The sequence below is a fragment of the Caloenas nicobarica genome, chromosome 1, assembly GCF_036013445.1.
Source record: "Caloenas nicobarica isolate bCalNic1 chromosome 1, bCalNic1.hap1, whole genome shotgun sequence".
Classification (NCBI taxonomy): domain Eukaryota; kingdom Metazoa; phylum Chordata; class Aves; order Columbiformes; family Columbidae; genus Caloenas; species Caloenas nicobarica.
This window is the reverse complement of record NC_088245.1, coordinates 103,587,665-103,610,636: the sequence shown is the minus strand read 5'-3', so window position 1 is coordinate 103,610,636 and position 22,972 is coordinate 103,587,665. Positions and strand designations below refer to the sequence as shown.

At 38.2% G+C, this 22,972-nt stretch overlaps 1 protein-coding gene across 1 annotated transcript in view; it reads left to right on the top strand.

Moving 5' to 3' along the window:
- MID1 (midline 1) overlaps positions 1-22,972 on the top strand; it is a 153,270-nt gene that overhangs the window by 69,942 nt on the left and 60,356 nt on the right. The window lies entirely within an intron of this gene.

Below are 22,972 nucleotides of genomic sequence, written 5' to 3'. Positions count from 1 at the left end.
ATTTTTTCACATTCTTATTCCTGGTGAGTTGGTAAAACAAAAGTTCTATACACCCAGGTTTTCTTGGGCGAGTCCTCTTCTTCTGGACTGTGCAAATTTTAAAAACTATGAGTGCCCAGAATTTCAGATGGTAACTCTAATGCATCGCACGCTTCTAATTTGGCTGCTTTTAATCTGGGATCCTGATCGTCTCTGGGATTTCCAGTGATCATCACCCAGGCTTGTGCATGCTGCTTTTTACCCAGGCACAGGAATTCTGATGCTATCAGGACACCCCAACATTCCCGAACATGGACTATATTATATATTCACTTACAACTGCATAATAAGCCTTCAGTGTGTCCCTGGTAAGGGTCACACACTGCCCAGATGGCCTTTGCAACCCCAGCAGTTCTATATGCTCTTAATACCTCAGATTTGTTGAATATACAGCAAATGTTCACAGCCTTTCAGTCAGGAAATCTGCAATAACAGTGTCCTCTTCTGTGTAAACCAAACTGTGTAAATCTGCCTCCTTGGATGATCCACATGATGGTAGACATGGATGGAGACAAAACCACCACCAGCTTTCTATCTACAAAGAGGTTTTTTGCATAATAAGAACGATCTGTTTTACTTGTGTTTTACCGTGCATTGATGCCTTGTTAGAAAAACTGGCCCTGCTGGGGAAATACCTCTAGTGAGTATTTAAAGTTTATATAGATGCCCTGCTAGCATATTGGCTATATTAGTCTTGAAGGTAAAAGAGTGACTGTGTGGTGCAAAGAAATCCGTTACTAGGATATTGTGCTTTATTTCATTTTTTATTTCTCTGTTTAATTCTTCTTTATTTTCTTTATTTCATTCATGAACTAGTAGCCTATGCCGTTATGGTGAAAATGGTTGGAAAATATGTCCTGTCTTTCTGCTATTGATTCCAATTCACACAACACTATTTCAGTAGGAATTTGAATTTCTGGCATGACTTGTTACTATATCTACTTGTTTTCTTTCTCATCACAGAGTCATAAGAGATGCAAAATAAGTTAGTGTCTACTTTAAAGAACAAAAATCTATGTCTCTTGAAGACTCTTTTTTCCCTTTTGAGACAGTATTCTTTCCTCCTAAATCAATATAAAGCTACTCAACTACTTTGATTTTTAAAGTACATACATATCCTTTGAGTATCCTAATACATTTTTTGCTTTCAAACTGCACGCAAGAAGGGGATACTTGCTAAGTCTCTGAAATTCATGGTTCTAATACGTTTTAAGATATTTCTAAGCAGATATTTGGAGGCCCTATTATTTATTGACTTCTTATGCTGGAGAATATTCATGGTCTCATTATAGCTGTTGATCTCCGAACATTACAATTTGCTGTTTGACTGAAGTGAAGGGCTGCTTATTTTGATGGTGTACAAGTTAATTGCTGAAATTTCTGGGTTTACTGTAATTTAGTAATTACAAATATTTCAAGACAGATGTGGTTTTTGTAAAAAATTATGAAAGAGAGGAAGAGAGGAAGGAATGAAAATTAGCATAGAAAACCTTTAAGAGAAAAAAAAGATAAAAGTTGTGTAAAGGCACCAGTCCTGTATGTGCAAATCTTGCTGTTGATTTAAATGGGTGCAGGAACTTGCTCCTTATTAGAATGACTGCTTACAAGATATGGGAGTGTCATTATGTAAAGTTATTTTGTGTTTTTGCTATATTTTTTCATGTCACAGAAAACACCCAGGAGTTAAAGGCCCCCAGACTAGCATTTAACGTCTAAAACAAGTTTAGTAAACCTCTTATCATTATTGGCAAGCTGCAGTCTGTTGCAGCTCTCATTCTGCTGTCAAAAGAAGGGTTTTTAGTGAGGTAAAACATGAGCTTTTCATGTCTAGGGACTTGGCAGAGGATGAACACTGGAATCTCTGTTCAGCATCTAATGTACAATAGGTGATTTCACAAGGCACCTTTGCAATTTGGCAGCCTTATTTGCAGGAGACCTCAGGATTAAATGAGCCTATAGTGAATTAGTTAACATTACCCCATAGAAACCTGCCTCTGTAGGTCAAATCTGAAGTTAATTCACTAAAGTACTGCATTTTCTTCTTTCTGTGCTGTCAGAATACAGCAGGAGACACCTAGCTCAACTCAGTACCTACTGCACCCTTTAGGTATTGGTGGGAAATGTATTCACAGCTCTGAAATACACTGACAAACACAGTGAATATAGATGTGACACTCAATGAGAGACTTTTTTTTTTCCCTAAAAAAAATGTATACAGAATCACCAAATTAAATCTTTCTATAAAGACTGTGGGTTATGTTTAGGGAATTAGAACTAATATTACCCTAGTTCTTTCTACTCTGATTATGACTCCTTACAAAGTACCATCCAGTTTTTAACATCTATTTTTAAGGGTGGGCTTCTCTTTCTGTACCCTACTCTTTCAAAGTTGGTATTAGCACCATTCTGTGATGACAGGCCTGATTCGGAGCTCATTGACATCAGAAGAAAAGGTCCTAAATGACTTTGCAGGTCGTTGCGCAAGTACCACAGGGAATCGATGGCCGTACCCAAGAAAAATTTACTGGGAATGAGTGTTTTGTCTGCATATTGAGTAATAAAGTCTCAAGTGATGTCCATGGAGTCCAACTGCATATAAACCATTTAAATGCACAGCAGCAAAACCCATGTGCTTTGACTGAGTGCTTAATTGAGCGATTAAATGTCCAAGTACCATGAACTTTGCATTGTGAATTAGCTATCTGACTCCTATTTATTGAGTAACTCCTCTACAAACCCTAATAATGTCATTGTATTTTACTCACATATCTTTTGTCTCATTGCATGCAAAATATGTCTGGAAACCTTTAAAATGATAGGCTTTTGTAAAATACATTTTTTCATGTTTGGTTTGGTGAAAAAAAAATATACACACACTCTTTCAGATTACTCTTTGTTCTATTTGCTCTTGGCTGGTTGATTTAAATTTTACAAGGCACGGATCATGTCTTCTGTTTTTTTAAAGATCCATTGGTACTTTTGCCATATATGAGTGACAGGGGTTCATAATTATTTCACATATAATTTTATACTGCACTTGTACAACGCAGAACCCTTCAGGGTTATAGCTAACTCAAGACATCATTTTAAAAAGGCTATGTTTTCAAATACAGTCTACTTTTCTAAATACATGCACTGCATAAATTATGGTGTTTATCTGTTGCCCTAGGCTAAGGATAATGGGAAGCTGTTTATTCTGCCCTAATGGGTAACCTGCCCCTTCAGTGTGCCTAGGTCCCCTGAGGTGGGATAACTGTGATGGGACCTCTGCCTGGAAGAGATCACAGCAGTCCAATGCATGTTGCTTGCAAATAAAAATTATCCTGCATTTTGTGGTACCGTTTGGAATGGAACGTTTAGAGACAGCATGTGTAATCTCAAAGCTCTTAAGGAGGGACAGGCATAAACAGTAAGAAACAATATCAGCCCCACAGAGTGGAAATATATGGTACATAGTGATCTGTTGCTATCTCCAGTTGTACTACTTGCAAGAGTAAGCATCACTTATGTGAGGGTCCATGGGATAAAGTCCAGGGCTATCTTTTCAAAGCACTGAGCAGAATTGCTAAGTAATAGTATTTTCCAGGAATGCCTCCAACCAGCATTTTTTAAAACAGTACAATAAACAACAAACTGGAAGCATCCCTTTCATTTTGGCATGTTTTCCACCACATGACAAAGCTACATAGACCTGTTAGAAAAACAAACAAACAAACAAAAACATTCTATTTTTAAATGTAGGGCTGCATAAAGCAGATTCACTTGAAAATGATATATATATAAAAAAATAGGAGAGTCTGTTTTTTTTCCTTAGTCCTCTAAATTTCTTGATATCCTAAGTTTAAATAAAAAATTACTGAGTCTTAAACATCGTCTGGTTCAGGACCCATTTAAAGCATTACAGCTAGCATCATTGTGTCTTGTAAGTCATCATGGCAAAGCTGGAGTGTGGCATGTTCCAAATGTATAAACAACCTGAAAATCAGAGGCGCAGCCTGTTACTACTAGCTGTGACTTTATTCCTGTGAATCACCATTAAAGTTTGCAGTGGAGATCACAGAGATTGTGCAGGTTTTGTATTGTATAGTGGATTGCACCTGAAAAATCATATTTTTCTGTCATTACTAGCGTTACTCTTGGGGAATTTTGGAGACTGAAAATTATTTTGGACACTGTGACAGGTATAGCTATGGCCTCTTGATTTTTGTCTGGACTTTTAAATCTAGATTCCTGATCTAAACTTCTGAGTTAAGGTGCTAGTGGAACTTAGGCAGGATGTGAGAAAAGCTTTGTTGGAACTTCAAAGGAAACCATAGTGTGAAGTGGAAGCAAGGTGACACTACAGAACATCGCAAATGTTCTTTCATCGCTTCTATTGTGTTTTCTCCTCTTGAAGCACTTCAAACCCATAACTACTCCCACACTTTCTGTGAGTGTATCCTTCTTTTAAAGTGAGAACAGAAAGCATTGTGTTCATTTCACCCACAGTCATTGCCAAGCCTTGAGATGGAACCTAGTTTTTTTTCGTTTATCAATAGTGAAGTAGGAGTATTGTGCTCATATTGTAACTAGTAAACAATGCTGCCTCAAATAACTGAAAAACAGTTTCTCAATTCCTGTCTAGGTTTCAGATTTACTTTACCAAATGCTTCAATGTTTATTTCAAACAAGGAAGCTGAAAGAAAGTTTTATTTTTAATTATGTTAGATAGAAGTATCTTAAAAGTCTGTCAAAGCATTATGCCCTCGTGGAACAAATAGAGAAACTTGATACTTCACGAATAGTGAATGCTGCAGTGTGACTTCCAATAGAAAATCTCAGTATAGGGAACAGGCAGATCAGATCAGGTTAATCTTTGATCAAGAGCCAAAAGTGTCAGGAAAATGATGATAGTCATTTTGTGGTTTTTATTGTCACAGAGAACATGAGATAAGCATTGCAAAAAGTTTTTATTTATGTTAACAGGGGAATTCATTATTAAATAACATTTATTTATTTAAAACAAAGCTAAGACTGAATGAAATAAAATTTTATGCTCTCCTTCCGTCCTTATTCTTAATATTTAATAAATGATCTTATCTTCTATCATCTGCTGTCTGATATTCTATACCATTCTTTAGTCTGCAAGAAAAAAAAAGAGCTTTAAATAAAATACAGTCTAATGCCTGGGCACAGAGCCACTTTTGAAGCTGTAATTCACTTCAACAGTTTTTTATAATTTCAGAACAAGTAACAGAATCTCCTGTAACTTATATATATTATTAGGTCACAGAGATTTAATTTCCATTCCAATGTAAACTTTCAAATAGAGACACTTGTGATTTTTTGGTGTGAGTTTGGTCAGATTTATTTGGTTTTGTTTTGGTTGTGTTTTTGTTTTTCTTAATTAAGGCAATCCAATCTCTGTTGCAAAGAAAAGACTTCATCCAAAGACGAAGACTACCTATCTTTACAGAGGTATTGCAGATACCTATAGATATCAGAGTGAAAGGACTGTGTATGGAATTGGAAGCAGGGACAATTAGGAATTTGGGAATGAACTTTCTATTGCTGTTTATTCTAGGTTCTGATATATAAATCATTATTTTTTCTCCAGGAACGATCCAATTTTAATTTAATTTCTGCAGAGAGAGACAGAAGTTGCTTGAGGGATTGAAAAAAGGAGAACCATTTCAGAATAACCCTTGTATTCTTCAGTAATGATTAGGGAGAACTCCCTGTTAGAAATGTATAATTCTTCCTGTAAGTAAACATACACGTAAGGGGGACTTTGTAAAAGAGGATTATAGGAACTGTATGTTCCAGTCACAGGTAGGCTGCTAAATGACATTTAATGCAACTTGTTCAGATCAATAATATGGGATACCAAAATTCAAGTATATGTTCAATATATGTTCAATATGTAACTATAAACATTGAAATAATGGCAGGAACACAGACCTCACACTAGTGTATTCATATACGATGAGAATATTGCTCTGCAATTCAGGAGAGAAAATATAGACCCTTATATGTGTATCTATGTTGAAAGAGTCATCCTGGGGCCAAAAGGAACTTTAGAAGCTAAAACCTACTTTTGTTGCTTATCTCATGAAGTTTCTGACCAGTGCATTCAGTTAATACACTATCTTTCTACCATCATTCTTACAAAGCTTTGCAGTCTTCATTCATTTTTTTGCCACAATACCTTCAGCCAGCTGTGGCTTTCCTCATACACGTTCCCCTCCCTCTGCTCCCACCTTTTGTTCCTTAAACCATGTGGACTTCCTTTCTCAATAGCTGTAACTGCTTTATTGTCCCCATCTGCCTACCACTCTCTTTGAAACTTTCCCTCAGAGAATATACATCTAAGAAATTCATTTTTAAGATTTTTGACACTCTGACCTTTAATGACATTTGTGGGGCTTGATGTCTTTCTCTGAGAGTCATATCTCAACATCTCATAGACTCAGGCAGTACTTCTCATCAGCATACTTGGTTTTAGCTTGTTGAGATCAGTCAGGAGCAAGCTCTGATGGGGAAGGAGCAAGGGAAGAACAAACATGGCTTGAAAGAAAAATAAAACTCGCTGAGATCTGGAGAAAATCAGCCAATTACATGGGTTGAATAATGCCCAATCACAAAGGTTATTTAATTTTGTCAAAACATTTTTGATCACTGACAAGCACGTGCAAACATAAGTGTGTTTGTCTGTATACATGCACACATACGCAGGTGTATATTTTATACATGTATAAGTGAGTGTGTATGTATGCAATTGTATAAAACAATGGTTTCAGACAGGCTGAAGTTTCTCATATCTTCAGCCTTTCACTTTTTGATACAGCTACTTACATACTCCATGTCCTTGCTTGTCCATATGCTGATCATTCCCCATATAAGCTCCTACTCTTGCCTCCTCGTGAATGTTGATTCCAGCCTCACTTTACTCCTCTTCATTGTCCAAGGTACTACTGTCAACATTTATGTCCCAGCTATTGCTTCAACCATGTTACTTTGCCATCACTTTAGTATCCTCATGTTCCGATGTTCTCAATTGCAACTTCCTGTGGTTCCTTTGAACAGCCTACATGGTATTTTTGCTGCATTTCCTGTGTCTTCCCTGTTCTTCTCATTGTCTTAGTGCTGCCATTTTCCAAATACACATCCATTTCTCACATTTGATTCCCTTACCTACAACAAAGCTCAGTGATTCAAGGCAAGGTCACTTCAGGCTCTAAGACAGCACTTCCGAAGCCATGAAGTCTTGTATTTTTGCTTGTTCAGAATGTTATAAGTCAAGGAATTAAAAAATAAAGTTAACGAAAGGTAATCTTTTTTTTTGTAATGTTAGGATCTCTGCTTGTCATGTTCAACTACTTTGGGGAAGGGACTAAATGTTTGTCTTATATTTATACAGTATCTAGCAGAGCAAAGTCCTGATACGTGACAGGACTCTGCAGCAGGAAACAGAAGAAAGAATTATAAATTGATGGCTTTATTGCAGGTATTTCCAAACTACTGACTAATTCACTTTTAGCATTGGATCTAATATATAACAACATACAGGGTGTTTCAAAAAGATGGACCGAATTTGAAATCACTGTAGCTTTGAAATTGGGTCCATCTTTTTGAAACATCCTGTGGTAAGTATTAAAAACTGCAGGGAAAATTTTTACATGTTAGTTTTATGATTTTTTTTTTTAACTTTTAAACACTTGGGATAGTTCTCTAATCATAAATTATAGCTTTTAAAGCATACTCTGTAATATTTACATAGAAAGTTGATAAATTAGTTTAATTTTGTCCAACTGTCACTCATCAGTAATCAATTAGTCATCTGTGGTTTATGGATAATTATCATTATTTAAGTTTTAGCCTAAATTCTCTAACGTTTAAACAAGGCAGTACTTGAGTAAGTGTCCCTGGAGGGCATGTTTCAGTGCTCAGCTCTGCCTGTAATTACAAATTTCTTTTAACTTCACAATTATTCACTAGTGATGGTTTATTTACAGGTAAACGTCTCATGAACTAAAGAAGGAAAAGGTTTATAGCAGGCTCAAAATTCAACGTTTTGTCCTTTCCTCTCTGTTGTTAATTAGTATATCATCTGATTCACTGAATATAGGTTTATTTTGAGTGCTTATTTTTTTATAATTTGAAGTCTTACTTTGTTCTTTGCATGTTGTAGAAGTGGCTTAGTTCAGATGAATTCCTAGTGCTGGGTAACTGCATAATTACAAAAAAGCTTGAGGGTGAGCATGTACTTGTGCAGCTTGATGAATTCCAGGCTAAGTCCTCTGAACCATTTCAGGGGTGGAGAAAAAGGCTCAGCAGATGTGGAAATAGGGCACTATCACTGCAAATGGCAGAGTTTACCTACCTAGATATGATAGATTACCTGAGTGCTTGGTGTTATTCTTTGAAAGGAATTAGGTAAAGAACAGCTTTTTAGGATAGACCAGTTCTTGGGAACCTTCTTAAAAAGTACTTAGAGGAAAAGTGCCAGTCTGTAGATACAACTGCATTATTTCGATCTTCCTCATTAATTTAGATACTTTTCCCACATTTGACAGGCACAAATATTGCAAACATGAGTGTGAAGCTCTGATAACAAATGTTCTAAAAAATGCAAAGCTTTATTACTTGACTATAATCCTTTCCAGGCCATGGACTATGCTTTTACTTATCCTGTTACAGCTAGTGAAGCTGCAGTAGTATATTGCAATATTGCAACATAGTGTACCATGTATTAATGTATAATAGATAGTATATGTATTTTAGTATACTGCATAACGACATGTAGCAGTAGCCTGCCGTATTGCTGGTTATACAGCCAGTACTATTGTAGCACTTTCCAGCTAAGGCGGTTACGATACTTTCTGTTTGAGAGTGGTGGATGCTCAAGAATTTAAACAAGAATTTATTCTTTCCTTTTACTTCTCCTGTGGCCAGAGATTAGCTCCCTTCCCAGTGTGCATAGCCCAGCCCCAGTTCACGTTGGAGACTCTGGAAAGGTGGCATTAGAAAATAGGCTGTATGGCCAATAAGACTAACAAAGCTACAAGTAGAGTGGCCTGTGGCTCGATAACACCTCCAAACAAGACCAGTTTCCTCCTGTGCTCCATGGGTTCAGTTTTCCTTCCTTGCAGTACTTTCTTGAAAACCCATGGGAGTTTCCAGTACCTCTTCCTTTCTGTAGGCTACTGTCTGGGAAAGCAGCAGTGCAGCATGGGGGGTGCTTTCAGGGAAGGTGCATGCCCCGGTAGACCCTGTGGGTCAGCTCAGTTCACACCACAGTCTTCCTCCTCAGCAGGGTCATGTAATCACAGAATCATAGAATAGTTTGGGTTGGAAGGGATCTTCAAAGGTCATCTAGTCCAACCCCCCTGCAATGAGGGAGATGAGGTGTCTCTGCAGGATATCTTCAACTAGATCAGGTTGCTCAGAGCCCCGTCCAGCCTGGCCTGGAATGTCTCCAGGGATGGGGCATCCACCACCTCTCTGGGCAACCTGGGCCGGTGTTTCACCACTCTCATTGTAAAAAACTTCTTCCTCATGTCTAGCCTCAATCTCCCCTCCTTTAGTTTAAAACCATTACCCCTTGTCCTATTACAACAGGCCCTGCTAAAAAGTCTGTCCCAATCCTTCTTAAAGGCCCCTTTTAAGTACTGAAAGACCACAATAATGTCTCCCTGGAGCTTTCTCTTCTCCAGGCTGAACAACCCCAACTCTCTCAGCCTTTCTTCACAGGAGAGGTGTTCCAGGCCTCTGATTATTTTCATGGCCTCCTCTGAACCCTCTTCCAACAGGTTCATGTCTTCCCTGTACTGAGGGTTCCAGAGCTGGACACAGTACTCAAGGTGAGGCCTCACCAGAGTGGGTCATTAACTGAGTGTTCACTCGACTACTCAGCAGTAAATTTTAATGAATTTGTGGGACTTCAATATATCCAGGACTTCTGTCTCGTTTTTTTTTCGACACTAACCATTCAGTTTGTAAGCTACTATAGATGTAGCAGATAGCCACATGTGGGTAATAGCAGGCAGTCAGGTCAAAGTTAGAGAGGAGGGTGAATTCAAATGAAACCCTGTTGGAAACAAAACCATTTCTTTCCTCAATATATTCTCCCTCTCGAGAATGCTAAAAAGCTACTTTTTCACTCCCTGCTCTTCTCTCTTTCCCCAGCACAGCTCTACACAGTTAGTGGGACCAAATTGTTGCACTAGTGGCTGTTGTATTGTTCTGTACTTAGGAGTGACCCCTGTGTTTCTACAGATACATTTTCTGAGGATTATCCCTATTCTACGGTTGCATCTTGTTTGTCTAGAAAGATAAGCAAACTATAATAGCATGCAAATAAAATATTTCTGAATAGCTGAAATCTGACTGACCTTTGCTTGTAGAGCTAGCAGTAAGATCCTTCTTTTTGTGGCAAAGCATATAGATGCTACAATGGGGGATGTAAATCAACTATGTCGAGCTTATGCAAGATTTGCAAAAGTTATTCAGGAGTTAAGGTGCCCAAAATGTAATGGGAGGCTATTTTTTCTAGTGTTTTTTAAAATCCATGCCTTGAAAATGTGTCCTTCAAATCCAAGGCATCTGGAAAAACAAATCACTAACATTTCTTAGTAAAAGCAGCTTAATTTTCAGAGGGGCTATAAGACTTTCAACAGTCATAAGCCTAAAGAAAATAGTGTAGGCTCTAGAAACTTCTGAGGAAAATGTCATTTACAGAAGTCTTGTGAGCGGTTTCAGCTAATCTGAGACCTCATCAACAGGAGAGATGGTTCTGCTTCACCACTTGCTTTGAGATAACTTGTTATCTACTGCCTCACTTGTGCTGGCTGCTATAATCATACACCTTTGGAAGGATTTGTTTTCAGCAAGATTAACATTTTGATGCCCTTGACTATATGCTCCCACATGGTGCAGTGCTAATGAAAGGCTGAGAGCAGGAACGCCCCTTTCAACAATGGCATGTTCTTAAGTTATTTTAATAACTTGAAATTGAGTCACTAGCTGCCAAAAAAAAAAAAAAGGGCAAATTAAACTGTTTTTGTCTGACTAGATGGGGAAAGGAGCTTAAACAGAGTCCTTCCTCAGAGAAACAGTGTGACATTTTTATGAGGGAGTCTTTTCTGGAGTTTCAGAAACAGTCTCTGAGTCACATACCACACACTGATTTTGCTATCTAATTCCTCTCTTTAAAATTGTATCTAGGTTGGTGCGAAAGTAATTGTGGTTTCAGACCATGAATTTTAAATCATTATAACTAGGCTCAAACACATCTTTATTAATCAAAATAGGAACCATTACAATCAACACAGTTTTGCCAATGAGAAATAAGTTTGTTTATTCCTGCAGCATAAAAATCTGTGGTTTGGGATTCGACGAACTCTTGGAAAGCATTTTCTGCATCCTGCTGGTTGTGGAATTGTTTTCCCTGCAAAAAGTTGTCGAGATGCTTGAAGAAGTGGTAGTCGGTTGGTAAGAGGTCAGGTGAATATGGCAGATGAGGCAAAACTTCATAGCCCAATTCGTTCAACTTTTGAAGCATTGGTTGTGCAATGTGCGGTTGGGCATTGTTGACGATATTTTGGATTTTCAGTCAGCTCACGAGGCACCCACTTCTGGAGCTTTTTCACCTTTCCAATTTGCTTCAAATGCCAAATGACCATAGAATGGTCGACGTTGAGTTCTTCGGCAATTTTTCATGTAGTTGTAAGAGGATCAGCTTCGATGATTGCTCTCAACTGGTCGTTGTCAACTTCCAATGGCCAGTCACTACATTCCTCATCTTGAAGGCTCTCATCTCCTTCGCGCAACTCCTTGCACCACCATTGCACTGTATGTTCGTTAGCATTTCCTGGGCCAAATGCATTGTTGATGTTGTGAGTTGTCTCTGCTGGTTTACGACCCACTTTGAACTCGAATAAAAAAATTGCTCGAATTTGCTTTTGTGTTTCTAACATCATTGCCATAACCTAAAATAAATATTAAAGAAACAGCAAGTAATAAGTCAGCAGAAAAAAAAAAAAAAGGGCGAGAAAAACATATTAAAATTGTGTATAACATAACCACATTTAAGGATGTATTCCAATATCAAATGGCAAGTTTCAACAATGCAAAAACCTCAATTACTTTTGCACCAGCCTAATACCATAAATAAACAGGGCAAGGATGCCATAAACTCTGTCAGTGTCAATTCATTTCTTTGTAACTAAGGCACTAAGCCTACCCTGGAGTCTAGACCTTGCTGAGAAATCAGCAGCTGTGACAGTATCTCTCTGTAGTGCCATGATAGGCCAGGTGAGGAAACCTGCATTCATAATTCAGTATCCTGAACACAAGCAGATCCACATCCAGTAATGAGTACATTTTCCGTGATGATGTGAAAAAAATGGTGTCAGATAATGGAAGTAAATGAGGGCAGTGGTTTTTGTACTTTAAAGTAGATCAAGCCTTCTGGCCACATATGTAAATTTAAAATAGATCTTAGAAGGGAAGTAAGACACATTCATAGCAGAGATCGTCATGCCAGTTATACAGTTATTTTATTCCTTCCCTTTCTCTTCTATCATCACACGTAGTATCACATGCTGACTTTACATTTTTCTTTAGTAAATTCCTCACTACTTTTAATATCACAACATCAGTGAAAAGCAGTGATCTACATAACTATATTTTACAATGCTTAAAGGGACTTAGTGAGTCAGGATTACTTATTAGTGAATCCACAAGATGCTGGCTTTGGTTTGAAGACTTGCTTGGCAACTTCTGACCCTTCAGCCCCTTCCTTTCCCTGCTCTGTCACAGCTCATCACCTCAGTTTTTCTGCTACAACTGTCTGTGGAGCTGCATTGCAAACTGGGTCTCTTATACTGATTTAAAGTATAATCCCATTCCCTCCTCCTTTCTTTCAGAGATTTATTTTTAACCCTGGCGTGGTTTACAGTGCAGCCACGCAGAGTGGTGCCAGCAGGGACAGGGCAGCGGGGAAGGCCCTTAAACTGGCTTTGTCATCACAGCCAGTAAGTGACAATATCATGCTAAAACCAGGACTCTTCATCTTTAGTGCTCTTGTAACACTGATATCTAACCTGCCCAAATCAGTTGACGGATGCGTGCTGAGAATTAACTTGTACAGGCTGCCAGGACATTTGTAGCAGTTGCTCCCACCCCGCAAAAATCAGCAAGTGACAGTAGATGGAGGGTTGCTGTGGAAGGCCTCTGGGTACTGCCCTGAGGCCAGTTTTGCATTGCCTCATTAAATAGAGTCAGGCCAGTACTACTTTTTTTCTTTTATAGATGAAGGAACTGAAATACCCAGTGATGTGAAATGGCAAAGGCCAGAGAATTAACATCCCTCCTGGGAATAAAAGTCAAGACAAAACGTATGTGAAAAACTTGTTCTGTGGGTTTTTTTTCCTACCAGCCTGTACTCAAAATAATGTGGCTCTCATAATGACTTTTTTTTCCTTTGCTGGCTGTTACCATTCAGGAATGCTTTTTCCTTAAGACAAATAAGAAAGTATTAATAATATAGTAAATCTGTTCCTTTTAAAAGCTTGCTTACTAGCCAGTAGAGCTATATGCCATTTCCAGAATCTCTTAAAAGAATGGTAAATCTTGTTTTGCTTAAGTATTTTTTTCACAAAGGAATTGGGGTTTGGTGGATTACGGTTGTGTGTGTTAAGTCAGACATAAGAATTTCATTTTCAAAAGTAGTTTTTCTTCCAGACAGTGACTTATTCCTTGAACAAACAGGAATATCTAGCAGTGCAAGAGAAATGGCTAGCACTGAATAAAAGTTTTGAGGGAGAACATTTCGCTTTTGGTATATGGCAAGTGCTGGATAAATACTACAATATCTCTAAAACAGCTAGCAAAGTCAGGCTGTGGCTTTCTTAGGTGGTCTTTTCTCTGGATGTAAGGAGTACAGACAGGTTTGGTTATTGCAATATTAGCACCTAGCAATGTTTATTTGGTTGGTTTTTTTCTATTGTGTAATATTTTCACCAGATTTGTCCTCAGTGCGAGATACAGGGAGACAGGCTTTGGATATAGGAACATGGATGACTGAAGAGAATGGGTTTTTAACTGATATTTTCAGAAGTGCACAATGGGCCTTGTATTTAGGAGTTTAAGTCCATTTGAAATTAATAAGTGTTATTAATAGATAAGAAAAACTTTTTTTCAGGGCTGTGTTCTAGATGCCTGCTTCTCTACACATTTATAAATATCCCACAAAAAAACATATTTGCAATTGAAGGCAACATACCTTTGTAAAACACAAGTCAACACATTGAGCCTGCTGTAACACCAGCGGCTTCTTTTTTGGCTTGAGACAAAATGTTGCCAGGTGGCTGGACACAAGTTTTGAACGCTGACAGTTTTAGGACCACGCAACATATGGGGGTACGAGGGCAGGGTGGCCCAGTCAGGGCAGTGTTGGCAATAGGGCTAATCTGGGGACAAGTCCCTGCAATGTAGCATATGTCTTGGTGTCAGGGCAGAGCAGGGTCTCTCACACTGTGACCCCAGGTGCCAGAGGGAGCTGCTCCCAAGAGATGGCTACAGCCTAGCCCACCCTAAACCTTTTGGATGGGCATACACTGACTAGCGTACATTAACAAATAACCCCTGTAGTTTTCTGATCTGCCTGCTCCTATGGGAAAGTTATGCCATCACTCTTCTAAATCCTACACTTCATATCTGTAGTTGTACTTGACTGTCTTATGCTAGCCTGAAAACTCAGTGCTTTCATGTTCTTAACGTAAGCTTATAAATGACTTATAGAGCATTAGGCTTCTATGTCAGACAAAGTAAAGCAGCCTCAAAAATACGGTATCTGTGGGAGATTTGTCATGATAAATATAATAAGGTACCTTATCTGTTTTTCAAAGTAAATATCAGCAGCACAGTTAGCAGGGGCACATTCTCAGCTGACACAAAAAACTTTGTCGGAGTCACAATTTACATCAACCAAGGATCTGCTCCTTAAAAACAGATGCTTAAAATTCTAGACACTTCCCAAAACAACAAATCACTGTAGGCCAAAACTGTCCCACATTTTGAAAGAAAACACATTTTGTGAAATAATTGTAATATGGGAAAAGAAACAACTTTAATTTCTTCTTTGATTTGCAATGTAAAAAAACCAAACCAAACCAACAACAAAAACCAACAACAACCACAAACAAACAAACAAAAACTACAAAATCCACAGAGTCTTCTATTTGGAGAGCTTATTAATAAGAACACAAAACACTCATCCCATCCTAGCTAAAGCTGATGACAGGTTGCATTGTATTATACATTATACTTGTTAGCAAGTAGAAGGAAATAATATCATCCTCTAACACTCTGCTAACTTGCAGAGAGTAAAGAACAAATATTTACACTGAAAATATGCTTAACAAAAATGGAAACTGAATAGTCATATTAACTTTGCAGGCTTTTATTAATTAAAAGCTGCATTAGAAGAACAAGTGCTTTATTTCAGTTTCCTTTTCAAAGAAAGATGGGGTGAAATCCTACTTAAATCTAAGCAGTCACAAAATTCGTAGAAACAGAAATCACAGCTTGGTACTTTAGAGGACTAAAGGATCCTTTGATATTTCCATTTTCGGTGTCTACAAAAGAGCATCATTTCCAGAGACAGCCATTGTACTGTTTATGCTTTCTAATTCTCACCTTTTGCATATGAGCAGAATTCCCAAGGTTGCAAAAAAAAAAGAATTGTGAGAAACCATTAAAAGCAGAATGTTGCCTCTATTGGTCCCATTTTTGTGATTCTGTTGTAATCTATGATTGCATTTCTGCTGGCAGATGGAAATATTTTGCTAAATGGGAAAGTATAGCTGATATCATAGTGATCATTTGAGAATTTTAAGAATGCTGTCTGGAGCTGACTTTTTTCTCTGTCAGCATGAGCCCATACAAAGGCTTGCAAAATTATCCACCTGAGAGGCCTCTTCCTCTGAGGGAGACTAATTTCTAATTCCCCTCTTCTTTCCATAAACTCAGTCTTTCCCTTTTCTGACATCCAGTCTCAGTCTCCTTGCCTGCTCAGATCCTTTTCCAGTTGCATCTGCTCAGCATCCATGCCCCAAGAGTACCGTTTCCCTGGCTCTACATCTGTATTTATTCTGAATTTTTTCCTTTGGTTCCCAGACTGCTTGGATCTCCATGGATCCTCATCTATTTTCGGTAAGCCCCCCCACAGACCACTTTTCTGCTCAGGGCTCTGCCCTCCCTGATATCTTTCCCCAGTGTATCTGCCCTGCAAGGCTTTATTTTCCCAGTCCCAGCTGTTTCCCCACCACAGTAATTCCCATATACCGATTCTCATCTAACTCATGCTGACCTTCCCCTGGTCCTTCTGCTCTGTTTCTTCCTCTCCCCACCTTACCTTTTAACCATCTCTGTACCTTTTTCATTCCTGGGGTTATCATTCCAGTAGCTACCCTGCTATTTTACCCTCTCACTTCCAGGCTCTCTGGTCTGCCTGTACTTCCAGAGGAGCTTCCAGCTCAGCCAACTCCAGTCTAAGCATCTTTTTCCAAAGTCATTCTTTGCTCGCTCTGCTTTCGCATCTGTCCATTCCCATTACTTTCCAGCACCTCGTTCCAATTTAGCCTCATGTGGAGCAATTTTTATCCATTGCTAGTCTACCAGACCCATGTCTTTGTTGAACTCCATTCTCTGTCTCAAATCAAACTATGGCACGCACTTAATTTCAATTTTCATCTGAACTTCTCTGCATCAACTAGTGAGTCCTCATGGGAGGGGAACTGAGGGCACAGGAGTGGCAAATTCTGCTTTTAGATCTGAAATATGACCCTGCCTTGGATCATAAGATAGAAGTTGTTACAAGGATATCGTAATTTGGTTTTAGTAGCCCTGAGCTGTACTGTGACAGTGCACGTACCGTCTGGTCAGCTGGCAGTTTGGAACTCAGCCTGTGTTGACAATCTTCAGATCTTTAGATGTAAAACTGGGATGCACAATTTTTTTCAGATCTTGCCTGAATTTGGGAGGACTGAAAGCAAAAGGCAAAAAAGAAGGGCATATACCTGGCACAGAAACCTCTCCTGCCAAATTGAAGTCAAATTTTCAAAGCATTGAATCAGCAGAGCAAGAATTTTTATCATTGATGGCAGCATATTTCCCCAAGCGTATTTGGTGAAATTAGCTGGTGGTTTTAGCTGGTGTTTTCATAAAAATAAAAATTAAATAAAATCAGGCCAAGGAAATACTGTAACTGGAAAAAATAATCTGGAATAACTAAGGTATGACAATATGTGTGTGTGAAATCAGGATCGAATAATGGGATATGTCAAGTGTGCATAACCACAGGTGAAACCACAATCTCTGCTGATATAAGTAACAGCTTTAAAAGGTCTGAAATATGTTCTAAATAGTTGAGAATAAATTATGAACTGAGCTACATCTCTGGAAATCATCTGATTCTTACATTCAGCTAATGGCTGAATTTAGCCCTTTGTGTATAGCAAAACTTCTACTTTTTAAAATTTGCTGCAGGCAGACATTATATATTATCAGCTTTCTAAGGCCAGACATGACCATGGTAATTGCAGAATCTGACCTCATGTGCAAGAGAGACTGCAACATTTTGCATACTGATTCTTTTATTTCACCTAAAACTCACAGTTAGTGTATCTAAATCCAGCTATCAATATGCATGTATTCGGGGGGCGGGGGGGGGCTGTTTCCTGGGTTGTATTCAATAGAAGAGATTGAGTCTAATGGCCATAATGACATGACTGTATCTTAATGGGAACGCACCACTAGCAAAACATTCCAATTAACAGGGGATGTACTGAGCTGAAATAAATGGTTTTAAGTGATGATCAGCCTGGTGTGAAATTATAAACTCCATTGTTAGTATTAAAATGACTAATTACAGCTCTGATGCAGAATAGCACTCAAGTTTTTAAATCTGTGGGACTAAACTGAAAATGCTTTCAGCCTTTTGCAAGACCTCCAGGGAATAATGAAGAGCATCCAATTTTTAGCTTGCAGTTTTATTTAATTGGTGCATTATTTCAGTACAAAGTATTATATAGTATTTCTTTCCTCTTTCTCCAGTCTTCTTTTAAATTGAGTTTCCACAGGATGTCCTAATTAGGAGACCCATACTACATATCCTCAAAAGAATTAAGGATTTCACTTCAACTAAATGGCACAACAACAAAACAATTTAATGGGACAGGGAAAAACAGGGCAGCCAGGCTTTTCAGGGAAAACTGAGAAACAGGCACAAGTTTCATATAAGGATTTATTATTTATTTAGGTGGTGCTCTTTACTTTACACTTTTCTAACACTGTATAGCACTAAATTATCTTAATTTAATTTCTACTTCTATGTAAACCAATCCACACACATTTTAAGGCTTTTTCTTCCTTTTGCCCTACAGCATTCATATTGAGCAAGCGAATGTTAAAAGCAGTTAAAAGAGGGCTTGAATCTGTTCTCTCCATTGATGGGTTTTAAAATTAGAGCTCTCTCAAACTTTCATGCCCGTCAGTGCAGCCCAGAAGCGCTAAATCACGACCGCCTGGTGCCACATGATGACAAGCCATGTCTTGAAAAAGGGGTGGCAATTTTTCTGCTCTAACGTGCCCAACCAATGCTGAATGGATGAAAAAAAAAAAAATCTGACTTTTCGTTTTAGTAGAGTATATGAAATAGTAAAAGCTGAAGACACCTTTGAGTTTCTATTCTGTTTCATTTAACATCTCTCACAATTGCCCCAAAAGCTGAAAACATCCCTTAATAAATTACGGTGTCTTTCTTTGTGACAGAATCCAGGTGAAGTAGAAAAGGCATGGTATTTCTGTAAATGTATACTACCCAGAATGTATATTATTCACTGAAACTTGATATCCTGCAAAAGATAAGAATTCAAAGGATAGATTCAATGAAGTTAATAGAACAAGCTATGTAGCTGCATTATTTACTCATGTTTTTCAATGTACATTGAATAATGTAATCAAACATACAAAAAAGTTGGCACCTATGTACTACAAAGATGGGCATATTAAGCATATCTAATAAAGCTCATAAGCTCATCAAAATCCTAAAAGCGGATTTTCCTGACATCTGTCTCCTTGAATATTTAAGTATTCACAAATATTTATTAGTTCCTTGTGCATTTATAAAAAGTACAGTAGCGTACTTAACGTTTGGATATTATAGGCCTCATAGCTCTGGTGAAAGGTGAGATCGTGTATAAGCATGCTTCTAAATAAACATCTTCATTAAGTTCTTTATATAAAAACTATTTAAGGCTCAATTATCTATCTTAGAAGACCTTCAGATGTTCACAATTTTTGTAAAATTTATGACTTATGAGAATAAGCCTATTAATTGTGAAATTAGAGAATAATTTTCCTTGGAAGAGCCCTCTGGAGGTTAGCCAGTCCAGCCCCCTACACAATGAGGTTGCTTTGAGACTAACTGTTCTGGATATCTTCAAGGATGGGATCCTACAGCCTCTCTAGGCAACCTCTTCCAGCATTTGACCACCTTCAAGGTGACAACAGCCAACTTTGCCATGAGAGCACATGATTGGCTTGTTGTCCACCAGGATCTGCAGGGCCTTTTCTGCAAGCATCAGAGCGAACAGCTATTTTACATGCAGTAAAATATCTTTCCTTAAAGATAGTCACCATGTTGTGCATTGCTTTTATAGTTATTTTCTTTTCTTTCATTCACATTTGCTTTTAGTGCTAGTTGTTCCGCCCTGAACCCCAAAAGTATTTTTGATGTACAAATTTCATTTGTACCTAAGACATCTCTGAAGGTACCTGTAGAGAACTGTGCAAAATGGAACAAACCAGACTTCTATTTACTTTGAAAAGTACCCAGCAGCCACTGTCATACACTGAAGACATACTGCAGTACATGTTTAGTAGTGGGAATGTACAGCCTTAAAGGGCTGGACAAACCCAGCAGGAACTACTGAAATCTCCCTTTTCAGACATGAAATTTCAAAATGACAACCAGCAGGAAGAGGCTAATTTTTCATAAAATGTTCCTGAGGTGTTAGTTTTAGAAGTCTTAATTGGGAATGTTTATCCAGTAAGTTTTCACTTTGGTCATGTGTCAGTGGACTGTGGCAGGGGCAACGTGCCTCTCTTATGTCAAACCTAGGCGTCTTTGTGTCATTGCTTTTGTTGTCATTGGTAATCATGTATATGTTGTTTCAGCAATAGTTTGATATCAAGCACACTGATACTAGGCTGACAACAAAGGAATAATCAATATCTTGAGTGCCCAGATGACTTGCCTGTGCAAGCATGTGTTACTAGCACATGGTATTTGTGACAGGAGGGACCTTCTTAGCTTTACTGGCTTCTGATGAATCTCATTCAAAGCCCACTGACTCTGTAGAAAAACTAGTATAGCCTCAGTGGGTTTTGAATTATAAAGGCATCTGAGGCAAATTGAATAATCTGTAAAATAAAGATCATAAAGTTTCTCTCTTGTAGAAGTAATTGAAATTCTTAGAGGGAAAGTAAAAAGTATGCATTGTTACAGTTTCACCTCTTTTAAGAAAACTGGTTTCATCAGTTTTTATTTAATTACTTAAATGAGTAATTTAAGGCATTTTGAGATCTCATGCATTTGGCGTTTCATTTGTTTCTTTCAGTTGAAACAAGGTGGTTGCTATGGAAATAAAGACATTACAAGATTTGAGTTGCTGTTAGCTTTGGGAACAAATACATTATTACAAAAACAAGAATCCCTGAGATATTGAAATATAAAATAGAATATATCCTTATTAATTAACAAATCCTGGGTAAAAGCTAGTTTTATACCGAAAGTATGCAGAATAGGAACCACTCTTGCAGAAACAAATGAAAAAAATGAAAGTTAATGGAGCTGTCATTTCAATATTTGATAATATTATCTAGAATATGCAATTTCCCAGATGTAATTCCCATATCCTCCACAAACAGTTACGACAAAGTGAAAGGCTTACTGACACCAACGTGCTTTTCCTGTCACGGTGTAACTGCAAAATGTATGCACTTCTAGAAACAGCAGAGCAATTGGGAAAATAGAGCCATGCTTGACATCAGTTATATGGGCAACACATTGCGTAGTCCTCCTGGCACCCTTTCAGCTATTTGCACAATTATTTTCTTGGCTGTCTCACAGACTTGCATGTTTATGAACGGGGCAAACAGGCATATGTGCAGAAAGGAGGAATCAAAGCCTCTCAGTCTGGGAGAGGCTGATGACCTGAGGGTTGACAAGCGTTGCCAGGCTTTGCTTCCCAAAGTCCTGGACATATGGGAAAGAGTGGACCAGGCCAGTAGGAATTAGAGAGATGTTGGTTCTCCTCTCCCACACATAGCTCATTTTTGGCTGTTAGTGACCCTGTAAGTGTTCTGAATCAGGAGAGAGTTGTGTAATTGAAATGAGCTCAAACTGGGCAAATCAGCTCAAAATAGGGGCATTGAGCCTAGTGAGTTGGAAGAAGAGCCTAAGCTAACCCATAGGCTGATTTCACCGTGGTACTTGCTAAAACACACTCATATGCCTGTGCATGCCTGCACGTGCACACACACACAGAACCACACTTAAAAGAATGAGTCAATTATAGATGTAGCTCTTTAAATAATAGATGTACTTAATAAATCATTAATTGTAGAGCACCCCAGTTTGGAAGGGATGTCAAAAGATGATCTTTTCCAACCTTTCTTGGGAAAAGGGAGCCTAGGTGAGGTTGCCTAGACTACCTGTCCAATTGCATCTTGAAAACCTCCAGTGATGAGGACTCTACCATATCCCTGGGGAGTCTGTTACAGTGACTGATTTGTAAAAAATGTCTTACATCAAGATGAAAGCTCTTCCAGTGCAACTTGTACCCATTGCATCTTGTCTTATCCATGTGGCTTCTTGTGAAAAGAGAGTCTCCGTCCTCTTTGTAGCTGCCCTTTTAAGTATTGGAATACTGTGATGAGGTCTTCCCTCAGCCTTCTCCAGGGACAAGAGGCCTAACTTCTCCAGTCAAATCTAATTCTTTCAGTCAAGGAAAAGAATAAAGGAAATTAAAGAGCTGTACTTTCATTGGGTGTTTTAAATCCGTTCAGTGTACAAAATTAGGTTCAGCCCTCAATCAGTGTTGCGTGTCCTCAAAATGCTATGGTTGATCATGCACAGAAATACTAGAGAAGACGCTGTGTTCTACCTCTACACCTTTTGCACATTGCATAACTTATTTTTTCCATGTTACAGAATATAAATGCATGCTTGCTTCTGTACATTTTGTATGGCTAAAGAGAAGATGTTTCTCACAAAGTCTTTAGGCCTGACTCTTAGAAACAATGAGCGTAGAAAATAAAAACTCAAAGTAATGTACTGTGTGAATTAAGTCCCTGCCTTTTCTCTAAAGAAAACTTTGTCTGAGATCAAAATCAAAATTACTTAATTAAAGGCCCCATATAAATACTTCCATAGGCTTTACAGTTTTTCCCAGAGTGCCATGAAATCATATACTTATATAATCATCATTGGCTTATATTTTCAGTGGAAAAAGTTTGCTAGCCTTGATAGCAGGGAAAACTTCAAAGGCCATGATAAACCGAGTGAATAATTTGTCTGGAGGAAGTCCGTATAAATTGGTTATGTTATCTAACTGTGTCAAATGAAATGTTAAGATCTCTCACTTCCTGCACAAATAATTGGATTTGCACATCTCTCTAAATTGCTAGTCTTTTCACCAAAATGTAGGCACATATATTTTTTATTGCCTGAATGCCTGTCGTGATAAATGGTTACAGAAAAGTAGCCAAAGCTATATAGGAAGGTTCAGGCAGGCTGTTTCTACATCTTCCTATTGTTAGCCCAGCTGATGTGAAGATGATCAGCAGGCCATGTCAGACTAGCTCAGTTCTGCATCCATAATTT